Here is a 27110-nt window from a genome sequence, read left to right as displayed (position 1 = left end):
ACTGATTCTTTTTATTTTATATGTCAATGATTTGGATGATGGAATTGATGGCTTCGTTGCAAAGTTTGCAGATGATATGAAGATAGGTGGAGGGGCAGGTAGCTTTGAGGAAGTAGAGAGGCTACAAAGATAGACAGATTAGGAGAATGGGCCATGAAATAGCAGATGGAATATAGTGTTGGGAAGTGATCGAGTTCACTTTGAAATTTGAGAAGGAGAAACTAAGTTCCAATGTGTTGGTATTTCAGTGGAATAAAGAAAATTACAATGGCATGAGAGGGGAACTGGCCAAAGTTCACTGGAAAGGACAGCAGAGCAGCAACGGCTGGAGTTTCTGTGAAAAATGAGGGAAGTGCAAGGCAGATATATTCCAAATAAGAAGAAATTTTCAAATGGAAGGAGGACACTACCCTGGCTGAGCCAAATTAAAAGCAAAAGAGAGGGCATACAAGGAAGCCAAAGCTAGCGAGAAGATAGAGGATTGGGAAGCTTTTAAAAACTTGCAGAAGTTTCCAGGAATGAAAGGATTACTGTATGAGGAGTGTCTGGCAGCTCTTGGGCTGTATTCCCTGCAGTTCAGGAGAATGAGGGGAGATCTCATAGAAACATTCTGAATGTTAAAAGGCCTGGACAAGTTATTTCCCATGGTACAAGAGGCAACAACTTCAGGATTAAAGGAACGTCCATTTCGAACAGAGATGCAGAGAAATTACTTTAGTCAGAGGGTGGTAAATCTGTGGAATTTGTTGCCATGAGCAGCTGTGGAGGCCAAGTCTTTGGGTGTATTTAAGGCAGAGATAGATAGGTTCTTGATTAGTCAGGGCATCAAAGGGTATGGGGTGAAAGCAGGGGAGTGGGGATGACTGGAATAATTGGATCAGCCCATGACTAAATGGTGGAGCAGACTCAATGGGCTGAATAGCCTACTTCTGCTCCTATACCTTATGGTTTATGGTCATGCACTTCAAAAGAAATGAAAGGGTTAACTATTTTCTAAATGAAGAAAAAATACGAAGGCAGAAGCACAAAGGGACTTGGGAGTCCTTGTGCAGGATTCCCCAAAGGTTAGTTTGCAGGCTGAGTCTGCAGTGAGGAAGGCAAATGCAATGTTAGCATTCATTTCAGGAGGACTGGAATATAAAGGCAAGGATGTAATGCTAAGACTTTATAAAGCAGTGGTGAGACCTCACTTGGAGTATTTTGAGCAGTTTAGGGCCCCTTTTCCGAAAAAGGATGTGCAGAAACTAGAGAGAGTCTAAAGGAGGTTCACGGTAATGATTCCAGGATTGAGTGGCTTGTCATATGAAAAGTGTTTGATGGCTCAGGGCCTGGATTCACTGGAATTCAGAAGAATGAGGGGTGACCTCATTGAAACCTATCGAATGGTTAAAGGTCTTGATAGAGTAGATGTGGAGATAATGCTTCCTACAGTGAGAGAGTCTAAGACCAGAGGACACAGCCTCATAATAGAGGGGTGTCCTTTTAGGATGAAGATGAGGAGGAACTTCTTTAGCCAGAGAGTGGTGAATCTGTGGAATTCTTTGCCACAGGCAGCTGTGGAAGCCAAGTCTTTATGAGTATTTAAGTCAGAGTTTTGATAGCTTCTTGACTGGTCAGGGCACGAAGGGATATGGGAGGAATGCAGGAGATTGGGGCTGAGAGGAAAATTGGATCAGCCATGACCAGATTTGATGGGTCAAATACCCTAATTCTGTTCCTGTACCTCATGGTCTTATGGATGTTTGGGAACTGTGTGGCTGAAGCTCCGATCAGTCAGTCTGGGTTTTGGTAGACTCAGTGGATATGTGCCCTGGGCAGCGGGTACTCTGGGACCCTACCCCTGACCCCAGTCAAAACCCCAGAGTCAGGAAGATGGTCACAGAACCTCCCGTGTGTTCTCTCAGCCTGCACAGCAAGATGACATGAGCAGTAAGGAGATGCTGTGTTTTCCTTCCGTTTAATTTGCAAGGTCTAATTCTGCTTTTATTGGTGAACTCATGTGTCTTCAAGGAACTTCTGGGACCCAGGAGCTTCGAATTGTGCCATTTAATCATGACCTGGTCTGATAATCTCATTAGGAATTCTGTTGAGTTTATTGAGCCCAGGTTGGCAACAGTTGGCATTAAAGTGAAATGTGTGGGATTGAGGGGATGGAGGGGGAAGGGTGTTGAGAGAGAGAGAGAGAGAGAGAGAGAGAGGAAGCAGACACAGATCATCCTGAGGCGAATGAGTCAGTGTCAAGGGAGCATCAGGTCGATAGCTGACACTGAGGCAGGACACAGCCGGCAGAAATGTCATTACACACAAATTGACAGCAACATTGAGCAGTTTGCACTGGGGACCACAGAGACATCCGTTCATCTGGACAGGCTAACGGCAGGAATATCAAACCAAAGATAATTCAGGGCAGTGGGGAGAGAGTGGGACAGTGAGATTAGTGTGAGACTGACACAGAACTGTGGGGAGAGAGTGGAACAGTGGTATTAGTGTGGGGACTGACACAGGACTGTGGGGAGAGAGTGGGACAGTGGGATTAGTGTGAGACTGACACAGGACTGTGGGGAGAGAGTGGGACAGTGGGATTAGTGTGGGACTGACATAGGACTGTGGGGGGAGAGTGGGACAGTGGGATTAGTGTGGGACTGACATAGGACTATGGGTAGAGAGTGGGACAGTGGGATTAGTGTGGGGACTGACACAGGACTGTAAGGAGAGAGTGGGACAGTGGGATTAGTGTGGGGACTGACACAGGACTGTGGGGAGAGAGTGGACAGTGGGATTAGTGTGAGACTGACACAGGGTTTGGGGAGAGAGTGGGACAGTGGGATTAGTGTGGGGACTGACACAGGACTGTGGGGAGAGAGTGGACAGTGGGATTAGTGTGAGACTGACACAGGGTTTGGGGAGAGAGTGGGACAGTGGGATTAGTGTGGGACTGACGCAGGACTGTGGGGAGAGAGTGGGACAGTGGGATTAGTGTGGGACTGACACAGGACTGTGGGGAGAGAGTGGGACAGTGGGATTAGTGTGGGGACTGACACAGGACTGTGGGAGAGAGTGGGACAGTGGGATTAGTGTGGGGACTGACACAGGACTGTGGGGAGAGAGTGGGACAGTGGGATTAGTGTGGAGACTGACACAGGACTGTGGGGAAAGAGTGGGACAGTGGGGATTAACCGACGTGTATTGCACAGGAACAGGCCATTCAGCCTATATTGTGAACTAATTGAATTATAAAACTCAAATGCTGAACTAAACTGATCCCCTCTGCCTGCACAACGTCTTTATTTCTCCATTCCATAAGACATGAGAACAGAATTCAGCCCATCGAGTCAGCTCCACCATTCAATGAGATCATGGCTGATCTGGCCATGGACTTACCTCCACCTATCTGCCTTTGCCCCAGAAACTATTAATTTCCCTACTATGCAAAAATCTATCCAACTTTGTCTTAAATATATTTACTGAGGTAACCTTCACTGCTTCATTGGGAGAGAATTCAACAGATTCACCACTCTCTGGGAAAAGCAGTTCCTCCTCATCTCCGTCCTAAATCTACTCCCCTGAATCTTGAGGCTATGTCCCCTAGTTCTGGTCTCCCCTATTACTGGAAACAACTTTCCTGTCTCTATCTTATCTATCCCTTTCATAATTTTATATGTTTCTAGAACATAGAACACAGAACATAGAAAACCTCACAATACAGGCCCCTCGGCCCACAAATCTGTGCCAAACATGTTTCTTACCCTAGAACTACCTAAGCTTACCCATAGCCCTCTATTTTTCTAAGCTCCATGTACCCATCCAGGAGTCTCTTAAAAGACCCTATCGTTTCCGCTTCCACCACTGCTGCCAGTAGCCCATTCCACACACTCACCACTCTCTGCGTAAAAAAACTTACCCCTGACATCTCCTCAATACCTACTTCCAAGCACCTTAAAACTATGCCCTCTCGTGCTAGCCAGTTCAGCCCTGGGAAAAAGCCTCTGACTATCCACACGATCAATGCCTCTCATCATCTTAAAAACCTCTATCAGGTCACCTCTCATCCTCCATTGCTCCAAGGAGAAAAGGCCAAGTTCACTCAACCTATTCTCATAAGGCATGCTCCCCAATCAGGGAATATTCTTGTAAATCTCCTCTGCACCCTTTCTATGGTTTCCACATTCTTCCTGTAGTGAGGCGACCAGAAATGAGCACAGTACTCCAAGTGGGGTCTGACCAGGGACCTATATAGCTGTAACATTACCTCTTGGCTCTTAAGCTCAATTCTGCAGTTGATGAAGGCCAATGCACCGTATGCCTTCTTAACCACAGAGTCAACCTGCTCAGCAGCTTTGAGTGTCTTATAGACTCGGACCCCAAGATCCCTCTGATCCTCCACACTGCCAAGAGTCTTACCATTAATACTATATTCTGTCATCATATTTGACCTACCAAAATGAACCACCTCACACTTATCTGGGTTGGACTTCATTTGCCACTTCTCAGCCCAGTTTTGCATCCTATCAATGTCCTGCTGTAACCTCTGACAGCCCTCCACACTATCCACAATACCCCCAACCTTTGTGTCATCAGCAAATTTACTAACCCATCCCTCCACTTTCTCATCCAGGTCATTTATAAAAATCACAAAGAGAAGGGGTCCCAGAACAGATCCCTGAGGCACACCACTGGTCACCGACCTCCATGCAGGATATGACCCGTCTACAACCACTCTTTGTCTTCTGTTGGCAAGCCAGTTCTGGATCCACAAAGCAATTTCCCCTCGGATCCCATGCCTCCTTACTTTCTCAATAAGCCTTGCATGGGGTACCTCACCAAATGCCTTGCTAAAATCCATATACACTACATCTACGGCTCTACCTTCATCAATGTGTTTAGTCACATCCTCAAAAAATTCAATCAGGCTCGTAGGGCATGACCTGCCCTTGACAAAGGCATGCTGACTATTCCTAATCATATTATGCCTCTCCAAATGGTCATAAATCCTGCCTCTCAGGATCTTCTCCATCAACTTACCAACCACTGAGGTAAGACTCACTGGGTTATCTCTACTCCCTTTCTTGAATAAGGGAACAACATCCGCAACCCTCCAATCCTCCAGAACCTCTCCCGTCCTCACTGATGATGCAAAGATCATCGCCAGAGGCTCAGCAATCTCCTCCCTCGCTTTCCACTGTAGACTGGGATACATCCCATCCGGTCCTAGTGACTTATCCAACTTGATGCTCTCCAAAAACTCCAGCACATCCTCTTCCTTAATATCCATATGCTCAAGCTTTTCAGTCCACTGCAAGTCATCACTACAATCACCAAAATCCATTTCCATAGTGAATACTGAGCAAAGTATTCATTAAGTACCTCTGCTACCTCCTCCGGTTCCACACACACTTTTCCACTGTCACACTTAATTGGTCCTATTCTCTCGCATCTTATCCTCTTGCTCTTCACATACTTGTAGAATGCCTTGGACTTTTCATCCTGTCTACCAAGGCCTTCTCATGCCCCCTTCTGGCTCTCCTAATTTCATTCTTAAGCTCCTTCCTGCTAGCCTTATAATCTTCTAGATGTTTTCGATAGCCTGCAACACCTGCAAACCAACCTTTTGTGATTCATGCACAAGCACTCAAGTCCCTCTGCACAGCAGCATGCTGCTGTTTTTTAACCATCTAAATGATAAACTGCTCTTTCATTTTTCCTTCCAGAGTGGGTGACCTCGCATTAACCAACATTGTACACCATCTGCCAGACCCTTGCCCACTCACTCCGTTCCCTCCCAGCCTCCATCACCTCTGCATGCTCGACGTTACAGTAGTGAGTGGAATGTTGTTGGGGGCTCCTGGTCATGAAGAGGCACTTCCCACAGATCTGACTGGGGCTTGAACAGGGGTGTTCTCTGCTGAGGCAGGCTCGGAGGCAAGGAGCCACCCTTTGTGGGGAAAACAGAGGAAGATCAGATGTAAAATAAGGAAAACACTTCCCACATTGGAGGTGGGTTCTGGGAGAAAGCTGGTCAGCCCCCTCACACCCCCTGGTGTCACTTTCTCATGTCCTGGAGTGGAGGCTGGGGTTGGCCTATTCCTCAGCCCAGAAACGGCCATCCACACTCACCACTGTCAGCCTCTCCCACATCTCTCCTGTCCCCCTCCCACCATGTGTGCTCTGACCCCTGTGGAGGACTCCATCACCCCCTCCCTGCCCCTGACTGTGTGACAATGATAGGTGTGTCCAGTTCCTCGCTCACTGACAGGGGAGCAGGAATAGAGTCTGACTCTCTAACTCCATTACCATAAAAACTGATGAAACCCAGTCCCAAAATACCACAGCAGCCATCCACTGAAGATTTGATAGCCTCCACCAGGCAGTGACTGATCTCCAGGAGTGACCTGGGGCTTTTATCCTGGATGGGCTGAGAGCCTCACACAACAGCAATGTCCTCCTCTTGGCCACAGGGGGTCATCACTTCACCTTCATCCTGCGGCTGTTACAATCCCCTCTCACCCTCCTGACGGTCAGTGGGTCACAAAGGGAAGTGTTGTACAGATGCCAGCCAGCAGCTGTTTTAACCAAATTAACCTTTATTCAAACAAAAAATACACATCATCTTAAAAGTCTCTTGCCCCAGGCAGCTAATCTGATCAACCATCCTAGTTAGAATCCCCCCCACCCCCTCTATCTATTACCCCCTTTACTGCACTGTAAACACAATAATCCACTTTTATAATGTTTACATTGTAAATACATGCAAATATTTATGCATTTATGTACATTTTATTCCATATCTGTACTTTAACTTCTAATTTTATTCGATTTGTTTTATGTATAATTCTTTATTCTTTATAATTGTTGAATGGTTTTTGTCACATGTCTCACCCTGACCAACCCACCTCAGCAATTCCTGTAAATGCTGAGAAAAGGTGATCCTTGATCTTTAATCATGATAAAACTGTACACAGAACAAGAATAAGCCCCTTTTCATTCTTTCATTCATAGACAATGTGCTAGGTGTGAGATTATCTTGTTTAGGACTGTTGCCACTCTTGTAGCTCCCTAAGGTGGTACACTCCAACAATAATTGAGGGGCTGCCTCAACTACCCACTCCTCCCTCTCCAGTGTCAGAAGAACCCTGTGCTGGCCCTTCCCCGCCAGCCTTTACAGGGGCTGCGCCAAGTATCAGTGGGTCCCTCAGCACGTTCTCCTGCAGCCCAAGATGTGCCAGCTGATGTGCTGGCCGACCAAGCTTCAGGCACATCAGGGAGTGTTGTTGATGGCCTTGTTGCTACCTCGGACTGTGTATCGTGTGATGGAATGTGGGCAGGCAATCCTGAATGCACAGTCTGTGCGACAGCATCGAGCACTGATGAGCTGAAACGTCACCCTGTTACAGTCATAGAGCGCCACCACACACAAACAGGCCCTTTAGCCTATCCAGACCATCCTGTTATTGTACCTAGTCCCATTGATCTGCACCCGGGCCATCACCCTCTATACCCTTCCCATCCATGTAATTAGCCAAATTTCTCTTAAATGTTAAAATTGAGATCACATACACTGTTTGTGCTGGTGGCTCGCTCCACAATCCCACAGCACTCTGAATGTAGAAGTTTCCCCTCACGTTTCCCTTAAACACTTCACCTTTCACATTTGACCTATGACCTCTAGTTATAGTCTCACCCAAGCTCAGTGGAAAAAACTTGCTTGCATTTACCCTATCGATCCCCCTCATAATTTTGTACACCTCTATCAAATCTCTCCTCAGGCTTCTAGATTCCAAGGAATAAAGTTCTAACCTATTCAATCTTCCCTTATAAGTCAGGTCCTCAAGACCCAGCAACATCCTTGTAAGTTTTCTCTGTACTCTCTCAATCTCCACAGACGCTGGAGATTCAGTCCTCTGCAATTTCAGTGAATCTGACCTGTGCCATGGTGGTTGGAGAATCCAGCAAGGATCACAGAAAGGGCTTGTCATAATGACGGGTCTGTGCAAGTGGGCAATGCCATCAGCAGTGATCAAACCATCTAGGTAGCCTCCAACCTCATGGTATGGACATCGATTTCTCTTTCCAGTAATTTGCCCCCTCCCCCCCTTCCCTCTTCTTCTATTCCCCACTTTGGCCTCTTACCTCTTCTCCTCATCTGCCTATCACCTCTCCCAGTTGCTATCCTCCTTCCCTTTCTCCCATGGTCCAATCTCCACTCCTATCAGATTCCTTCTTCTCCAGCCCTTTACCTTTTCCTCCTATCACCTCCCAGCTTCTTACTTCATCCCCCTCCCCACCCACCCGGCTTTACCTATCACCCTCTAGTTTGTCCTCCTTCCCCTCCCTATACCTTCTTATTCTTCCAACTTCCTTTCAGTCCTGATGAAACAACTCGGCCTGAAATGTCGACTCTTTATTCATTTCCATAGACGCTGCCTGACCTGCTGAGTTCTTCCAGCATTTTGTGTGTGTTGCTCTGGATTTCCAGCATCTGCAGAATCTTTTGTGTTTGTGACCAAAGCCACTTGTCTGAGGAGTTTCCAGTGGCACTGCCCACCACACACACAGGCAGCATCAGCTGTAGTTTCCAAACAGATCTGCTCTGCCTCCAACACTCACAGCAACTGGCGACTAACCAGTCAAACAGAATCTGTCAATTAATACACAGATTTATCTTCTGGTGTGAAACCTTTGCTGACAATCTTTAAAACAGGTTAAAAATAGATGATGCGGATGGGAACCTGCCACAGAAAGCATGGAAATGAGTGAGGAGGCAGGGAGACAGAAACATTTCCCAGCTAGGCTCATTCTGTAGCGTGTGACAGGACCGGGCTAGGGTTCTGGCAGATTCTGCGAGTTCTAACATCCGGCCAGCTCCTGAAGGAAGAACAACATGAAACTGGGAGAAGTATTTGAAAATTCAGGGGTATCTGGGAGTGGATCAGAGTAGGCTCGGGTCACTACATCACCTACATTGAAACTACAGCAGTCCCGTTACAGGTGATGGTCCTGCTGTGGGTGCAGCTGAGAGCAACAAAACTGATCTGAAACTGAGAAGGGAAGGGAACTGCCCTGGCAGTGAAGGGCTGAATCATTTCCTATTGGGCAAGTCTTTCAGGTTGGCGACTTTTGGTTGTAGGTCAGAGTCCCACTGGACTGTGGAGGAAGCTGTTGAACAATGTGACAGGCATTATCAGAATCTTGAACAGACCTCTTATACGCTAAAGATACGCTCATCAAGTCAGGGTCTACCTCATCGCGGCCCTCGCACCTTGCCTACCTGCAACCCTTTGTTCTGCATTCTCTTTTCCTTTGTACGACCTCGGCGTCGGATGACCTGTCCAGATGGCAGACCAAACAAAAGCTTTCCCCGGTACCTTGGTATGTGTGACAACAATGCATTAATAACCTCCTGTTCAACTACAGAAGGATACCAGTTGTACAGCTAATGTATAAAAGACTCAAAACACTACAGGACTTGGATCACTCAGGTCGTGAACAGACCTTGGAAAACGATTGGCTGAGAAGGAGATAGAATCCTGGATCTGATACAGAATGGAATCCCAGAGCAGAGATTAAAGTGGGAAGCAGTTTGAATAACGATGTCAGGAACAGAGTCAGGAACAGAGAGCGTGATCGTGAACTGTCCACAAAGAAATCCAGTCAACACAAAGGTTGATAGGGTGGTTAAGAAGGCGTATGGTGGATTGGTCTTCATTGGTCAGGGGACTGAGGTCAAGAACCGTGAGGTAATGTTACAGCTCTATAAAACTCTGGTTAACACCACACATGGAGTATTGTGTTCAGTTCTGGTCCCCCCATTATAGGAAGGATGTGGAAGCTTTAGAAAGGGTGCAGAGGAGATTTATCAGGATGCTGCCTGGATTGGAGAGCATGTCATATGAGGATAGGTTGAGTGAGCTGGGGATTTTGTCTTTGGAGTGAAGCAGGATGAGAGGTGACTTGATAGAGGTGCACAAGATGATAAGAGGCATTGAGGTACAGTGGACAGCCAGAGACTTTTCCCCAGGGTGGAAATGGCTAATAGAAGAAGGCATAATTTTGTTGAACAGAGGAAAGTATAGGGGGGATGACAGAGGTAGTATTTTTACACGGAGAGTGGTGGGTGCCTAGAACAGATACTGGTGGTAGAGACAAATACTGTACATTAGGAGTATTTAAGCAACTCTTAGATAAACACATAGATGACAGAAAAATGGAGGCTGATTAGGAGGGAAGGTTTAGATTGATCTTAGAGTAGGTTAAAAGGTCAGACTGAAGGGCCTGCACTGTGTAATGTAATGTGTTCTCTGTTTTTAAAATCAGGTGTAAATGTAACTGATGTCATTCAATGCACAAAGGAGGGCAGGCTGCTGTGATGAGCGTGTGCCAGGCAAGCTCTGTGAAAGACAGCACAGGACTCAGTAAGTAATACCTCCCTCTGGAAGTGGAAACAAAGGCAACAACTTCAAATACTGTAGCTGTGAGACGATCAGAGGAAGTCTGTGATTGGGTTTAGTCTGTAGAATAAAGAGGCGAGCAGTGTGGTGCATTAACTGTGTGACACGTGAGAAGGTACGGAGTCAATACGTACCCGAGCTGATTGCTGTGTATGTGCCTTACGTATAACATTGCTGGTACCACCTGCAGCTGTACGTACATTCAAACCAATCCATGGTCCAAATCCAAGGTACAAACCCTCAGCCCAAGTTGATAGATGCTGATATATCAGGCCTGGTTTCTGGACGGCATTTCGGGGCTGGGAGTAAAGGTAGCATCTTGGGAGCAAGAACCAGCACTGGGAATACTGGAGCAATGAGATTCAGTAAGAAGTTGCCATGATGAGGCCACAAATAAAGTGTTGGGAAGTGTATAGTCATACATTTTGGTAGAAGAAATGAAAGGGTTCACTATTTTCTAACTGGAGGGAAAACACAAGGTGGAAAGGAACTTGGGAGTCCTTGTGCAGGATTCCCTAAAGGTTAATTTGCAGTTTGAGTCTGTGTTGAGGAAGGCAAATGCAATGTCAGCATTCATTTCAAGAAGACTAGAATTTAAAAGCAAGGATGTAATGCTGAGAATTTATAACGCACTGTTGAGGCCTCACCTGGAGTATTGTGAGCAGTTTGGGCCCCTTATCTTTGAAAGATGTGCTGAAACGGGGGAGGGTTCAAAGGAGGTTCATGAAAATGATTCCAGGATTGAATGGCTTGTCATATGAAGGGTGTTTGATGGCTCTGGGCCTGTATCACTAGAATTCAGAAGAATGAGGGGTGACCTAATTGAAAACGATCGAAAGGTGAAAGGCCTTGATAGAGTGGATGTTTCCTATGGTGGGAGAGTTTAAGACCAGAGGACACACCCTCAGAATAGAGCGGTGTCCTTTTAGAACTGAGATGAGGAGGAATTTCTTTAGCCAGAGAGTGATGAATCTGTGGAATTCTTTGCCACAGGCAGCTGTGGAGGCCAAGTCTTTATTTATATCTAAGATAGAGGTTGATAGATTATTGATTGGTCAGGCCATGAAGGGATATGGGGAGAAGGCAGGAGATTGGGGCCGAAAGGAAAATTGGATCAGCCATGATGAAATGGTGGAGCAGACTCGATGGACCAAATGGCCTAATTCTGCTCCTATCGCTTATGACCTTACGATAAGTGTCATTGCACATTCTGACGCCAACATACCATGCTCAACAGAACAACACAAGCAATGGCAAGGACATCGTAGCGAAAACAGAGACAAGACCAGCCTTTTTCTCCTCCACACACAGACATCTGACCTCCAATCTGATTCCATCAGTGAGCACACCTTCCCCTCCCTCTCTGTTCAAATTCCAAAGGAACAGTTCCCTCCTCAACACCCAGAGCCACTCTGCCATTTCTCCCAATGACTTCTTCTTACCACGGACACCAGCCATGCACAAAACTAATCTGTCTGCCTCCCCCTGAGCAGACGCTGGGGACTCAACAACCTCCAAGTGACACACTGATTCCTTGCACCTCTTCTAACTGCCAATGTTCACACTGTGCTCTCTACTCTGGGGAAACACTGACCGTGTTCACACTGTGCTCTCTACTCTGGGGAAACACTGACCGTGTTCACACTCTGCTCTCTACTCTGGGGAAACACTGACAATGTTCACACTGTGCTCTCTACTCTGGGGAATCACTGACCGTGTTCACACTGTGCTCTCTACTCTGGGGAATCACTGACCGTGTTCATACTGTGCTCTCTACTCTGGGGAAACACTGACCGTGTTCACACTGTACTCTCTACTCTGGGGAATCACTGACCGTGTTCACACTGTGCTCTCTAATATGGGGAATCACTGACCGTGTTCACACTGTGCTCTCTACTCTGGGGAATCACTGACCGTGTTCATACTGTGCTCTCTACTCTGGGGAAACACTGACCGTGTTCACACTGTGCTCTCTACTCTGGGAAATCACTGACTGTGTTCACACTGTGCTCTCTACTCTGGGAAGTCACTGACCGTGTTCACACTGTGCTCTCTACTCTGGGGAAACACTGACCGTGTTCACACTGTGCTCTCTACTCTGGGAAGTCACTGACCGTGTTCACACTGTGCTCTCTACTCTGGGGAAACACTGACCGTGTTCACACTGTGCTCTCTACTCTGGGAAGTCACTGACCGTGTTCACACTGTGCTCTCTACTCTGGGGAAACACTGACCGTGTTCACACTGTGCTCTCTACTCTGGGGAAACACTGACCGTGTTCACACTGTGCTCTCTACTCTGGGGAAACACTGACCGTGTTCACACTGTGCTCTCTACTCTGGGAAGTCACTGACAGTGTTCACACTGTTCTCTATACTCTGGGGAATCACTGACCGTGTTCACACTGTGCTCTCTACTCTGGGGAAACACTGACAGTGTGACCACTCTGTAGAACATCTGCATTGCCTAGGGCTTTTCTAAATTTCCATTGCTCACCAATTCCCTGTCCCACTCCAGTTCTTCAAATTAGGGACATGATATTAAATTGGAGAACACCAGAAAACAAATTTGACCCAGAGTCATAAAGCACTACCGCACAGAAACCGGCATTCGTCCCATCTAGTCTGTGCTGAACTATTAATCTGCCTAGTCCTATTGACCCACACCTGGACTATAGCCCTCTCTATCCCTCCCATCCAAGTACCTATTTCTCTTAAATGTTGCAATTGAACCTACATTATTCCATAATTCATTGCTCCAGGTAGGAGCCAATTTTGCTGTCCCTCCGTGATCTTTACCTCTCTCTCCAGCCTTTCGCTGTTCTATTGTTGGTCAATTCAAATGCCAGCCTAGATGGATTCCACATACAGAGTGTCAGCTGATTTCACATCCTCTCCACAATGGTCATCTCCGTGGTGCTGAGGCCATGAAGACTGCCAGCCCAGCTGCTGTGCTCTGTTCCCACTAATATGATGAACTGATCAGTGAGGCTTTGGGACTACTCTGAGCTGCTGCAGGGTTTGGATCTGACGATTCAATCTTGGTTTGAAATGCTGTTATTGTTCCTTTCCATTGCTTGCGTGATTTGTATTTTTTTCTTTCTCTTGCGTATCAAATGTATTTCTTTTATTTTTATACTTTTTTCTTTAATTGGATTATTTTAGTTTTTTTTGTTTTGCAGATACATGTGAGCAAGCAAATCTCAAGGTTGTATAATTTATACATTCTTTGATAGTAAGTGTTCTTGAATGTTAATTATTTAATTATTCCGTCTTCTGCCTCCCACATTCCTGACAGTGGATGGAGCCGCTGCCTCACAGCCACAGGGACCCTGCTCCAATCCTGACTTCCGGCGCTGTCTGTGTGGAATTTGCGGGTTTCTCCCGGTGACTGTGTCTCTGGTTCCCCTCCCCATCTGCAGAGGTGTGGGGTCGATGGGTTAATCTCTCTGAGTGTACTGATCCGGTGGGAGCTGATGTGAATGTGGGAAGGGCAGGTGACCAGGAATCTTTAGGGGTGGCATGGTAATGTAGTGTCTAGCACAGCACTTCACAGTGCCAATGACCCACCTCTGTCTGGAAGGAGTTTGTATGTTCTCCCCATAACCACGTGGACTTTCTCCGAGTGCTCTGGTTTCCTCGCGCTTTCCAATGACGTACAGATTGGCGTTGGTAAGTTGCCGGCTTGCGAAGTTGGCACCAGAAGCATGGCAACACTTGCAGCTGCCCCCAGCACATCCTTGGTTGTGTTGGTCGTTGACACAAACGGTGCATTTCACTATTGCAATGGACATGGGACAAATGAAGCTAATGTAAATGAATGGCAGTCTGTGAGCCAGTATTGATTCGACAGGCTGATCAACCTTCTGCTGTGAGAATTTTGTATGTGGACAGCCGCACTGATGCAGGGGCTGTGTACAGAGAGAAGGGGATTTCTATTCCTCGAGCACATGGTCTGAAGCTGGACTCACTCTCGGTTGGAACAAACCCAAACCACAGCTTGTGAACTGTTATATAACGAGGAAAGGTTCTACAGTCTACACTGGATGAGTAACCGTTTACACTGGGTAGGCAACAGTTTACACTGGATAGGTGACCATTCACACTGGCTAGGTACCAGTTTACACTGGATAGGTGACAGTTCACACTGGATAGGTGACCGTTTACATCGGATAGGTGATAGTTTACACCAGATAGGTGACAGTTTACACCGGATAGGGTGACCATTTACACCGGCTAGGTACCAGTTTACACTGGATAGGTGACAGTTCACACCGGGTAGAGGGCTGAATGTGTGACAAGATAAACCCGAGTTTGTGGTGACTCATTGACTGGTCCTACACTCCTCCAGGCCCCTGATTCCTGGACAGGCCTGATAACTGCCATTCAGTTAGTTACCAGCTGGAATGGAGAAGGTTCTCCCCTGAACCAGGGCAATGGAGTAGAGAAGATCCCTGATAGACAGGTGTCAGTGGAATAGAGATGGTCCCTTTCTGGGCAGGGGTCAGCGGAATAGAGAAGGTCTCCAATGGGCAGAGGCCAGTGGAATACAGAAGGTCCTTGTTGGGCAGGGGCCAGTGGGATAGAGAAGGTCCTTGTTGGGCAGGGGTCAGTGAAATAGTGAAGGTCTCTCTCTGGGCAGGGGTCAGTGGAATAACTGAGAAAAAATGCTGATGTGACCTTTTGAAATAATTCTTCACAGACCTGCAATGATGGAATTGTCCAGGTCCACACAGAGTTCAAGGCCTGTAGCTTGGGGTCCAGTCACTGGCATGTCCTGGGGACAATACCAAAGATCAAATCCTGGAGGTCGATCAGAAGTCCAGAAGTCTGGAATTCATATGCCAGTGGGTCTATGAGTCCACTGGGGAAGCTGGAGGCCCAATAGCTGTAAGTCTACATGTTGACTGGAAGCTGGAGGCCCAGAGGTAGCGGAATATCTGTGGATGGGAGGGAGAAAAGGGATTTGTTTTGCTATTGTGCTGAATGTTGTGGGCATGCTGTGTTGGAGCTGGAAAGTTCAGGCTACCCCCAGCACATCCTTGAGTTACAGAACATAAAACAGTACAGGGCCTTGGGCCCACAATGTTGTGCTGACCTTTTAACCTACTCCAAGAGTCTAACCCTTCCCTCCCACCCAGCCCTCCACTTTTCTATCATCTAATACCCATGTGCTAGTTGTTAACGGAAACAACACATATGATTCAATGTACCTGTGATAAATCTGAATCTGAACCTATTGACTGGTTTAGATAGAGATAGACTTCACAAAGGGGATGTGGAGAGGATGTTTCCTACACTGGGGGAGTCTAGGGCTAGAGGGCACAACCTCAGAATAGAGGGACGTCCATTTAGAACAGAGATGTGGAGGAATTTCATTAGCCAGAGGATGGTGAAGCTGAGGAATTCATTGCCACAGACGGCTGTGGAGGCCAAATCATTGGGTATATTTAAAGCGGAAGTTAATAGGTTCTTGATTACTCAGGGTGTCAAAGATTATTGGGAGAAGGCAGGAGAATGGGGTTGAGAGGGATAACAAATCTACCATGGTGGAAATGTGGAGCACACTGAAAGGACCAAATGGCCTGATTCTGTTCTATGAATCTGAATATGAATCGTGTACATTGAGCCCAGAAGCAGCTGAAGCTGCTAGCATTTCCCCACCCGGCTGAAAGTTCAGCCTCTTAGAACTGGCAGAGAGTCAGTGGGAAATCTCACTTCAGGCAGGGATCCAGATGGCCACAGAGCATTGGGAAGGTCCCAAAGCTGCACACAGACACACACACACATCACAAACAGGAAACGGAAAGCTCAGCTGCTGGTATGGTCATGGGAAAGGAGACCGGGTCTACTGACTAACACCACAGAAGGTTCAGGAGGGACCAAGGAAGGCCATGCGGAAGAAGTGGTGACCAACTGCCCGCAGGGACTCACTACAAGGCAGAATGTTATGTACCCAAGCAGAGTATATTTAAAGCAGAGGTTGATAGGGTCCTGATTAGTCAGGGTGCCAAAGGTTACCGGGAGAAGGCAGGAGAATGGGATTGAGAGAGATGGAATGGTAGAGCAGACCCGATGGGCCAAAAGGCCTAATTCTGCTCCTACATCCTATGGTCTAAATGCAGCTGTTGAAGGAAGATGCTGCTGAGATTTCTGCAAATCCCTGGGATCTGGAAGAGTCCCAGAGGATGACACATCCTCTAACAAGATAAGACCATAACACTTAGCAACAGAATTAGGACAGGGGACCCTAGTTAGGGTGAGTGTGCGTCTCAGCACGGGATGTATTGTGGTTGGGGTTCCCAGTACGGGATGTATTGTGGTGGGGTTTCCAGAAGGGGGTGTATTGTAGGTGTGTGTCCCAGTACTGGGTGTATTGTGAGAGTAACCCCAGTACTTTCTCCCACTTGCACACATACACAGTATGTCTTCCCTCCCTCCCCCACACACACTCTCTCTCTTTCATCCACACACAGCCAACGTCTCACAACACACACACAAACATCGTATCTTCCTTTTCTCCCTCACACACATTTCTTCCCCTCCCCTGCCCTCCCACATGCTCAGAGCTCTCCCCTTGCCACACACTGTGCCTCCCCGTCCTCCCCTCTCACACAGAGGTGGCGGTAACAGCGCCGAGGACAGGGCTTCATTCTCCGGGACCGCTCCGCCTCCGCCTCCGCCGCGCTGTTGCGGCCGGCGGTCGGGTCCAGCCTCCAGCTGTGGCGGGCGGCGGGTCTGCAGAACCGACCGGCTGAACTGCGGTGAGTGCCGGACTGCCGGCGGTGGCGGTGGCGGGGATGGCGTGAACGAGACCCGTGCGCTGCCACGGCCGGGGCTCGGCGTCACAGCAAGGCAGCGCCGGTGGGGACGGGGACGGGGAAGCAGGAGGACTGTAAGCCATGGTCCCGGGCGATAGTGGACGAGAGGCGGGAGAAACGACCAAGAACCGGCCCGGCCGCCCTTTCCCAGGAACCCGCAGCCTTCTACAGCGCAAAACGAGATTACTCGGCCCGTCGATGCCGTGCCAGCCCGTCCGGTCTCCCCCTACCCGCTTCCCTGTTGAATCCGCTCGGGTGGGTCGAAGGACAACGAATTCCGTCGCTGAGGGAGCGTCGCACATGTGTTGAGGAAACGGCGCAGGCTGCGGGGCATTACTGAGGGAGAGCCGCGCTGTGGGAGGGGTGGTACTGAGGGGGCGTCGTGCTGTGCGATGGTCGGTACTGAGGAAGGGTCACACTGTGGGAGGGGTGGTACTGAGGGAGGGTCACACTGAGGGAGGGGTGGTACTGAGGGAGGGTCACACTGTGGGAGGGGTGGTACTGAGGGAGGGGTGGTACTGAGGGGGCGTCGTGCTGTGCGATGGTCGGTACTGAGGAAGGGTCACACTGTGGGAGGGGTGGTACTGAGGGAGGGTCACACTGTGGGAGGGGTGGTACCGAGGGAGGGTCACACTGTGGGAGGGATGGTACTGAGGGAGCGTCACACTGTGGGAGGGGTGGTACTGAGGGAGGGTCACACTGTGGGAGGGGTGGTACTGAGGGAGGGTCACACTGTGGGAGGGGTGGTACTGAGGGGGCGTCGTGCTGTGCGATGGTCGGTACTGAGGGAGGGTCACACTGTGGGAGGGGTGGTACTGAGGGAGGGTCACACTGTGGGAGGGGTGGTACCGAGGGAGGGTCACACTGTGGGAGGGATGGTACTGAGGGAGCGTCACACTGTGGGAGGGGTGGTACTGAGGGAGGGGCACACTGTAGGAAGGGTGGTACTGAGGGAGGGTCACACTGTGGGAGGGGTGGTACCGAGGGAGGGTCACGCTGTGGGAGGGGTGGTACCGAGGGAGGGTCACACTGAGGGGGGTGGTATTGAGGGAGGGTCACGCTGTGGGAGGGGTGGTACCGAGGGAGGGTCACACTGTGGGAGGGTGGTATCGAGGGAGGGTCACACTGTGGGAGGGTGGTACCGAGGGAGGGTCACACTGTGGGAGGGGTGGTACCGAGGGAGGGTCACACTGTGGGAGAGGTGGTACCGAGGGAGAGTCACACTGTGGGAGGGGTGGTAATGAGGGAGGGTCACACTGTGGGAGGGTGGTACCGAGGGAGGGTCACATTGTGGGAGAGGTGGTACCGAGGGTGAGTCACACTGTGGGACGAGGGTACCGAGGGAGGGTCACACTGTGGGAGGGGTGGTACCGAAGGAGGGTCACACTGTGGGAGGGTGGTATCGAGGGAGGGTCACACTGTGGGAGGGGCGGTATCGAGGGAGGGTCACACTGTGGGAGGGTGGTATCGAGGGAGGGTCACACTGTGGGAGGGGCGGTACCGAGGGAGGGTCACACTGTGGGAGGGGCGGTACCGAGGGAGGGTCACGCTGCGGGGAGGGGCGGTACCGAGGGAGGGTCACGCTGCGGGGAGGGGCGGTACCGAGGGAGGGTCACGCTGCGGGGAGGGGCGGTACCGAGGGAGGGTCACACTGTGGGAGGGGTAGTACCGAGGGAGGGTCACACTGTGGGACGGGTGGTACCGAGGGAGGGTCACACTGTGGGACGGGTGGTACCGAGGGAGAGTCACACTGTGGGAGGGGTGGTACCGAGGGGGCGTCGTGCTGTGCGATGGTCGGTACTGAGGGAGGGTCACACTGTGGGAGGGGCGGTAACGAGGGAGGGTCACACTGTGGGAGGGTGGTATCGAGGGAGGGTCACACCGTGGGAGGGGTGGTACCGAGGGAGGGTCACACCGTGGGAGGGGGTGATACCGAGGGAGGGTCACACTGTGGGAGGGGTGGTACTGAGGGAGGGGTGGTACCGAGGGGGCATCGTGCTGTGCGATGGTCGGTACCGAGGGAGGGTCACACCGTGGGAGGGGTGGTACTGAGGGAGGGGTGGTACGGAGGGAGGGTCACACTGTGGGAGGGGCGGTACCGAGGGAGGGTCACACTGTGGGAGGTGTAGTACCGAGGGACGGTCACACTGTGGGAGGGGTGGTACTGAGGGAGGGTCACACTGTGGGAGGGTGGTATCGAGGGAGGGTCACACTGTGGGAGGGGTGGTACAGAGGGGGCGTTGAGCTGTGCGATGGTCGGTACTGAGGGAGGGTCACACTGTGGGAGGGGCGGTAATGAGGGAGGGTCACACTGTGGGAGGGGTGGTACCAAGGGAGGGTCACACTGTGGGGGGGTGGTATCGAGGGAGGGTCACACCGTGGGAGGGGTGGTACTGAGGGAGGGTCACACTGTGGGAGGGGGTGATACTGAGGGAGAGTCACACTGTGGGAGGGGTGGTACCGAGGGGGCATCGTGCTGTGCGATGGTCGGTACCGAGGGAGGGTCACACCGTGGGAGGGGCGGTAATGAGGAAGGGTCACACTGTGGGAGGGGTGGTACCAAGGGAGGGTCACACTGTGGGGGGGTGGTATCGAGGGAGGGTCACACCGTGGGAGGGGTGGTACTGAGGGAGGGTCACACTGTGGGAGGGGGTGATACTGAGGGAGAGTCACACTGTGGGAGGGGTGGTACTGAGGGAGGGGTGGTACCGAGGGGGCATCGTGCTGTGCGATGGTCGGTACCGAGGGAGGGTCACACCGTGGGAGGGGTGGTACTGAGGGAGGGGTGGTACGGAGGGAGGGTCACACTGTGGGAGGGGCGGTACCGAGGGAGGGTCACACTGTGGGAGGTGTGGTACCGAGGGACGGTCACACTGTGGGAGGGGTGGTACTGAGGGAGGGTCACACTGTGGGAGGGTGGTATCGAGGGAGGGTCACACTGTGGGTGGGGTGGTACAGAGGGGGCGTCGAGCTGTGCGATGGTCGGTACTGAGGGAGGGTCACACTGTGGGAGGGGCGGTAATGAGGGAGGGTCACACTGTGGGAGGGGTGGTACCAAGGGAGGGTCACACTGTGGGGGGGTGGTATCGAGGGAGGGTCACACTGTGGGAGGGGTGGTACCGAGGGAGGGTCACACTGTGGGAGGGGGTGATACTGAGGGAGAGTCACACTGTGGGAGGGGTGGTACCGAGGGAGGGTCACACCGTGGGAGGGGTGGTACTGAGGGAGGGGTGGTACCGAGGGGGCGTCGTGCTGTGCGATGGTCGGTACCGAGGGAGGGTCACACTGTGGGAGGGGTGGTACCGAGGGAGGGTCACACTGTGGGAGGGGGTGATACTGAGGGAGAGTCACACTGTGGGAGGGGTGGTACCGAGGGAGGGTCACACCGTGGGAGGGGTGGTACTGAGGGAGGGGTGGTACCGAGGGGGCGTCGTGCTGTGCGATGGTCGGTACTGAGGGAGGGTCTCACTGTGTGTGGGGCGGTACCGAGGGAGGGTCACACTGTGGGAGGGGCGGTACCGCAGGGGGTTCACACTGTGGGAGGGGCGGTACCGAGGGAGGGTGTTTGCTATTGTACTGAGGAATTATCACGCACTCAAAGGGGTGGTGAGGGAGTTCTGCCTTTTCTAGTTTTGCAAATGGGAATTGATTTCACAGACATCCCTTGGTCAGGGAAGGGCTGCATTTTGATAGTGTCTTCCACATCCCCTTCACCTCCTTTCAAACGTTTCACAGCCAGTCAGGAAGCTCGTGAAGTCTCTGTTGCAGTTTGTACCTTTCACCAGAACAACGCAGTTTGGTTTTAGTCTGGTGAATAAGGGTGTGTGTTAAACTGAGAGAAATTTGTTTGTGTTTGAGAGGTCCAGATGGCGTCTACCTGAATCACACCCAGGTGAGCAAGGTGAAGACTTTCCTTCTGTAGGAGTTGTAGTTTCCTGTAGCCCTGGAATATGGTGGGAAGGTCTAGTCTCCCTGCCTGGGGAAGAGGGTGGGTGCAGGAAAGTGCTGGGAGGTTGGGATGTCAATGTGGACTGAATGTGTCTAACTCCATCGACCAGTGAGCAGTGATCTCACTCAAAGGAATCTCGCAGGACATAGAACAGTACAGGCCCTTCAGCCCACAATATTGTGCTGACCTTTTAACCTACTCCAAGATCAATCGAATCCTTCCCTTCCACATAACCCTCCAAAAGGTGACATCCATCATTAAGGACCCCATCGCCCAAGGCATGCCCGCTTTTCATTGTTACCATCAAGGAGGAGGTACAGAAGCCTGAAGGCACACACACAGTGATTCAGGAACAGTTTCTTCCCCCCCCTGTCATAGACAATAGGTGCAGGAGTAGGCCATTCGGCCCTTTGAGCCAGCACCACCATTCACTGTGATCATGGCTGATCATCCACAATCAGTACCCCATTCCTGCCTTCTTCCCGTAAGCCTTCACTCAGCTATCATGAAGAGCTCTATCTAACTCTTTCTTGAAAGCATCCAAAGAATTGGCCCCCACTGCCTTCTGGGGCAGAGCATTCCACAGAACCACAACTCTCTGGGTGAAAAAGTTTGTCCTCAACTCCATTCTAAATGGCCTACCCCTTATTCCCAAATTGTGGCCCCTGGTTCTGGACTCCCCCAACATCGGGAACATGCTTCCTGCCTCTAGCGTGTCCAATCCCTTAATAATCTTGTATGTTTCAATCAGATCCCCTCTCATCCTTCTAAATTCCAGTGTATACAAGCCCAGTCGCTCCAATCTTTCAACATATGAAAGATTTTCATCTGATTTCTGAACGGACATTGAACCCATGAACACTACCTCACTACTTTTTTTGCACTAATTATTCAATTTAACTATTTAATATAAATAAATGAATTTATCGAGCGTAATTCACAGTTTTTATTATGTGTTGCAACATACTACTGCTGCAAAAGCAAGAAATGTCATGACCTATGCCAGTAATATTAAACCTGATTCTGTTGTTTCTAACATCCACATCTAGCTAAGAGTTTTTTTTAAATGTCCCTAATGTATCTGGCCTGGTAGGATGTTCCACACACCCACCACTCTGCGTAAAGAACTTACCACTCTACTTTTCTCCAATCACTTTAACATTTTGCCACCTTTGTATTGGCCATTTCTGCCCTGGGAAAAGTCTCTGGCTGTCCACTCGATATGTGCCTCTTATCCTCTTGTACACCTCTAGCAAGTCATCTCTCATCCTCCTCCACTGCAAAGAGAAAAGCCCCAGCTCACTCAGCTTTTGTTCATTAGACATGCTCTCTAATCCAGGCAGCACCCTGGTAAATGTTAAATTAGAACGGCCTGATTCTGTGCTGTACAAATTCCTGGTGAATGTTTCCCTGATGGCCTGCCTAAAACCAGTCATCACAGGCTCCGAACCAAGGCTGGGCTGTCCACGACAGAGACGAGGAGACGTTGAGTAGGTGGGTGGAGGTGTCACCCTGTCTGGCAAAGGTTAGATCTGTGGATGTTAATGAAATCGGGATGGGGTGTTTGATGAAGAGCAACGGGCTGAGGTAGAACAGGGAAAGTGGTTATTATGACCTGTGTTGCTGTGTCCATGTCTCTGTGCAGGAGTGTGTGTGTGTGAGAGAGGGGTGTCCACAGTGTCTGTGTCTGTGTGTGTGTGTGTGTGTGTGTGTGTGTGTGAGAGAGAGAGAGAGGGGTGTACACAGTGTCTGTGTGTGTGTGTGTGTGTGTGTGAGAGAGGGGTGTCCACAGTGTCTGTGTGTGTGTGTGTGAGAGAGAGAGAGAGAGAGAACAGGGTGTGTGTGTGAGAGAGGGGTGTCCACAGTGTCTGTGTGTGTGTGTGAGAGAGAGAGAGAGAGAGAGAAGGGTGTGTGTGTGAGAGAGGGGTGTACACAGTGTCTGTGTGTGTGTGTGTGAGAGAGAGAGAAGGGTGTGTGTGTGAGAGAGGGGTGTACACAGTGTCTGTGTGTGTGTGTGTGTGTGTGTGTGAGAGAGAGAGAGAGAGAACAGGGTGTGTGTGTGAGAGAGGAGTGTCCACAGTGTCTGTCTGTCTGTGTGTGTGTGTGTGTGTGAGAGAGAGAGAGAGAGAGAGAGAACAGGGTGTGTGTGTGAGAGAGGGGTGTACACAGTGTCTGTGTGTGTGTGTGTGAGAGAGAGAGAGAACAGGGTGTGTGTGTGTGAGAGAGGGGTGTCCACAGTGTCCGTGTGTGTGTGTGTGTGTGAGAGAGAGAGAGAGAGAGAGAGAACAGGGTGTGTGTGTGAGAGAGGGGTGTACACAGTGTGTGTGTGTGTGAGAGAGAGAGAACAGGGTGTGTGTGTGAGAGAGGGGTGTACACAGTGTCTGTGTGTGTGTGTGAGAGAGAGAGAGAGAACAGGGTGTGTGTGTGTGAGAGAGGGGTGTCCACAGTGTCCGTGTGTGTGTGTGTAAGAGAGAGAGAGAGCAGGGTGTCTGTGTCTGTGTGTATGTGGGAAGGCCATACAGAGCAGAAGCTGTGTGTGTGTGTGTGTTTGTGTGTATGTATATGTATGGAGGGGTGGTTTACAGAGGGTGTGTATGTCTGTGTGTATGTGGGAGGGCCATACAGAGGGTAGGTGTATGTGCGGGTGGGGGTTTACAGAGGGTGTGTATGTGGGATGGCTGTAATGGCTGTACAGAAGGTAGGGGTGTGCGTGTGTGGAGGGAAGGGTTACAGAGGCTGTGTGTGTGTGTGTTTGTGTGTGTCTGTGTGTGAGTGTGTGTGTGTGTTTGTCTCTGTCTCTGTGTCTGTGTGTGTGTGTTTGCGTGTGTGTGTCAGTGTGTCTGTGTGTGTGTCAGTGTGCGTCTGTGTCTGTGTGTGTGTATGTGTGTATACGTGTGCACATGGGAGGTTTGTATTGAGGCTATGTGTCAAACCGTCTGTACCAGCTGAAGGTGACAGCTCCCTGAACCAAAGCCACTTTTGCTCCACCCACCCGATTTTGGTATTCTCCCAACAACCTCCATCTGACCTGCACTGGGAACTGCCTTCTTGCTCCCAGCATGTGAATGTGGAGCTATTTGTCCCTGGAGGGGCAGTTAACTCATTGTTCACCCTCCTCCCTCCCCACTCCACCCCCTCAGCCTGTGCACGTCCACAGCACAGGGGCAACTCGTTCCGGGTGTGAGTCCAACAGGGACGGTCAGGCTGATAGCCTCCCCCTCCCCCTTCCCTCTCATCTTACTTCAGCCCTTGACCTCTTCCACTTACCACCTCCCAGTTTCTTACTTCACCTCCCCCGCTCCACCCACCCACCTTCTCATGTCAAACATTTCCATGTCTGCTGAGGTTGAAATTTTGAGCAGTGATGAGTTCACAGAAAACGAGAGGAGACAGGACCAGATATATGTTTGTTTTAACGGAGGTTTGTGAAGTGATGGGCCCCACATCACAGAACTGGTCTGGTCCAGAAGGGAGCGGCCAGTGGAGGTGGCGGCTGAGGGTCTGGTTACAACGTTGAAGAGAAGTTTGGATAAGTACGTGGGTGGGAGGGGTGTGGAGGGCGATGGTTCAGGGGCAGGTCGAATAACAGTTTGGCATGGGCTGAGGGTGGTGAGAGTGTGGAAGGCACTGCCAGTGGAGGTGGTGGGTGCAGGTTCTATTTCAACACTGAAGGAAAGTTTGGATTAGCCAGAGAGTGCTGAATCTGTGGAATGCTCTGCCACCGACTGCGTTGGAACCAAGTCCGGGCGTTTATTCAAGGCGGAAGTTGATCATTTCCTGATCAGTCAGGGATCAAAGGACATAGCAAGAGGGCAGGTGTGTGGAGTTGAGTGGGATCTTATGGAGGCATATAAGACCATAAGATAAAGGAGCAGAATTAGGCCATTCGGCCCGTCGAGTCTTCTCTGCTATTACATCATGAATGCTCAATTTTTCCTCTCAGCCTCAATCTCCTGCCTTCTGCCTATGTCCCTTCATGCCCTGACTAATCAAGAATCTGTCAACCTCTGCCTTAAATATACTTAAAGAATTGGCCTCCATAGCTGCCTGTGGCAAAGAATACCACAGATTCACCACTCTCTGGCTAAAGAAATTCCTCCTCATCTCAGTTCTAAAAGGACGTGCCTCTTTTCTGAACTGTCTTCTGGTGTTAAACTCTTCCACAATAGGAAACATCCTCTCCACATCCACTCTATCAAGGCCTTTCACCATTCGATGGGTTTCAATGAGGTCACCCCTCATTCTTCTGAATTCCAGTCAGTACAGGCCCACAACCATCAAACACCCTTCATATGACAAGCTGTTCAATCCTGGAATCATTTTTGTGAACATCCTTTGAACCCTCTCCAGTTTCAGCACATCCTTTCTAAGATGAGGGGACCAGACCTGTTCACAATACTCCACATGAGGCCTCACCAGTGCTTTAAAGTCTCAACATTACATCCTTGCTTTTATATTCTAGTCCTCTTGAAATAAATGCTAACATTACATTTGTCTTCCTCACCACAGACTCAGCCTGCAAGTTAACCTTCAGGGAATCCTGCACAAGGACTCCCCAAGTCTCTTTGCACCTCAGTTTTTTTGTATTTTCTCACCATTCAGAAAATAGTCAACCCTTTTGTTTTTTCTACCAAAATGCATGACCAGAAACTTCCCAACTCTAATCCACCTGCCACTTCTTTGCCCATTTTCCTAACCTGTCTTTCCTTCTGTGGCCTCTCTATATCCTCAAACCTATCTGCCCCTCCACCTATCTTCTTATCATCTGCAAACTTTGCGACAAAGCCATCAATTCCATCATCCAAATTATTATCATGTAACATAAAAAGAATTGGTCCCAACACAGACCCCAGTGGAACACCATTAGTCACCAGCAGCCAATGAGAAAAGGCTCCCTTTATTCCCACTCTTTACCTCCTGCCAATCAGCCACTGCTTTTTCCATGCTAGAATCTTTCCTGTAATACCATGGGCTCATAGCTTGTTAAGCAGCCTCATGTGTGGCAGCTGGTCAAAGACCTTCTGAACATCCAAATTCCAGGTGACTTATCTACCTTCAGACTTCTTGGTTTCCCAGTAACTTTCTCCTTAGAAATGGTGAATTCACACACTTCACATCTGGAACTTCCACCATACTGCCATTGTCTTCCACACTGAAGAGTGATGAAAAATACTTACTCAGTTCATCCGCTATTTCCTTGTTCCCCATTACTACCTCTCCAGCATAATCTTCCAATATCCACTCTTGCCTCTCTTTTACTCTTTATGTATCTGAAGGAACTTTTTGGTATCTTCTTTAATATTATTGGCTAGCTTTCTTATTCCATCATTACATTAATGACTTTTGTATTTGCCTTCTGTGGTATTTGAAAGCTTCCCAATCCTCTAACTTCCCACTTATATTTGCTCCATTATATGCCCTCGCTTTGGCTTTTATGTTGGCTTTGACTTCTCTTGTTAGCCATGGTTTGTCTTCTTTCCTTTAAAATATTTCTTCTTCTTTGAGATGTATATATCCTGTGCTTTCTGAATTGGTTCCAGAAATTCCTGCCATTGCTGCTCTGCCGTCATCCCTGCCAGTGTTCTTTTCCCATCAATTCTGGCTGATTCCTCTCTCGTGCCTCTGTCATTCCTTTTACTCCACTGTAACACTGATGCATCTGACTTTAGTTTCTCTTTCTCAAATTTCAGGGTGAATTCAATCATACTAAGATCACTTTTGCCTAAAGGTTCTTTTACCTTAAGCTCTCTAATCATTTCTGGATCGTTGCACAATACCCAGTTCAGAAAAGCAGATCCTCTAGTGGGCTTAACCATGTCGTAGGCACTCTAGAAATTCACCCTCGTGGAATCCAACACTAACCTGATTTTCCCAATCTACCTGCATGTTGAAATCC

At 49.7% G+C, this 27110-nt stretch overlaps 1 protein-coding gene across 1 annotated transcript in view; it reads left to right on the top strand.

Moving 5' to 3' along the window:
- Window positions 1–16843: 16843 nt before the first annotated feature.
- Window positions 16844–27110, top strand: part of LOC140210933 (G-protein coupled receptor 22-like) — a 28768-nt gene continuing 18501 nt past the window's right edge. Inside the window, exon 1 of the mRNA XM_072280203.1 lies at window positions 16844–17208. The gene's annotated coding sequence lies outside the window, so the exon portion shown is untranslated. The remainder of the gene's footprint in view (window positions 17209–27110) is intronic.

The sequence above is a fragment of the Mobula birostris genome, chromosome 16, assembly GCF_030028105.1.
Source record: "Mobula birostris isolate sMobBir1 chromosome 16, sMobBir1.hap1, whole genome shotgun sequence".
Taxonomy (NCBI): Eukaryota; Metazoa; Chordata; class Chondrichthyes; order Myliobatiformes; family Myliobatidae; genus Mobula; species Mobula birostris.
The sequence above is the reverse complement of the archived record's forward strand: the minus strand, read 5'-3'. Positions and strand labels throughout refer to the sequence as shown.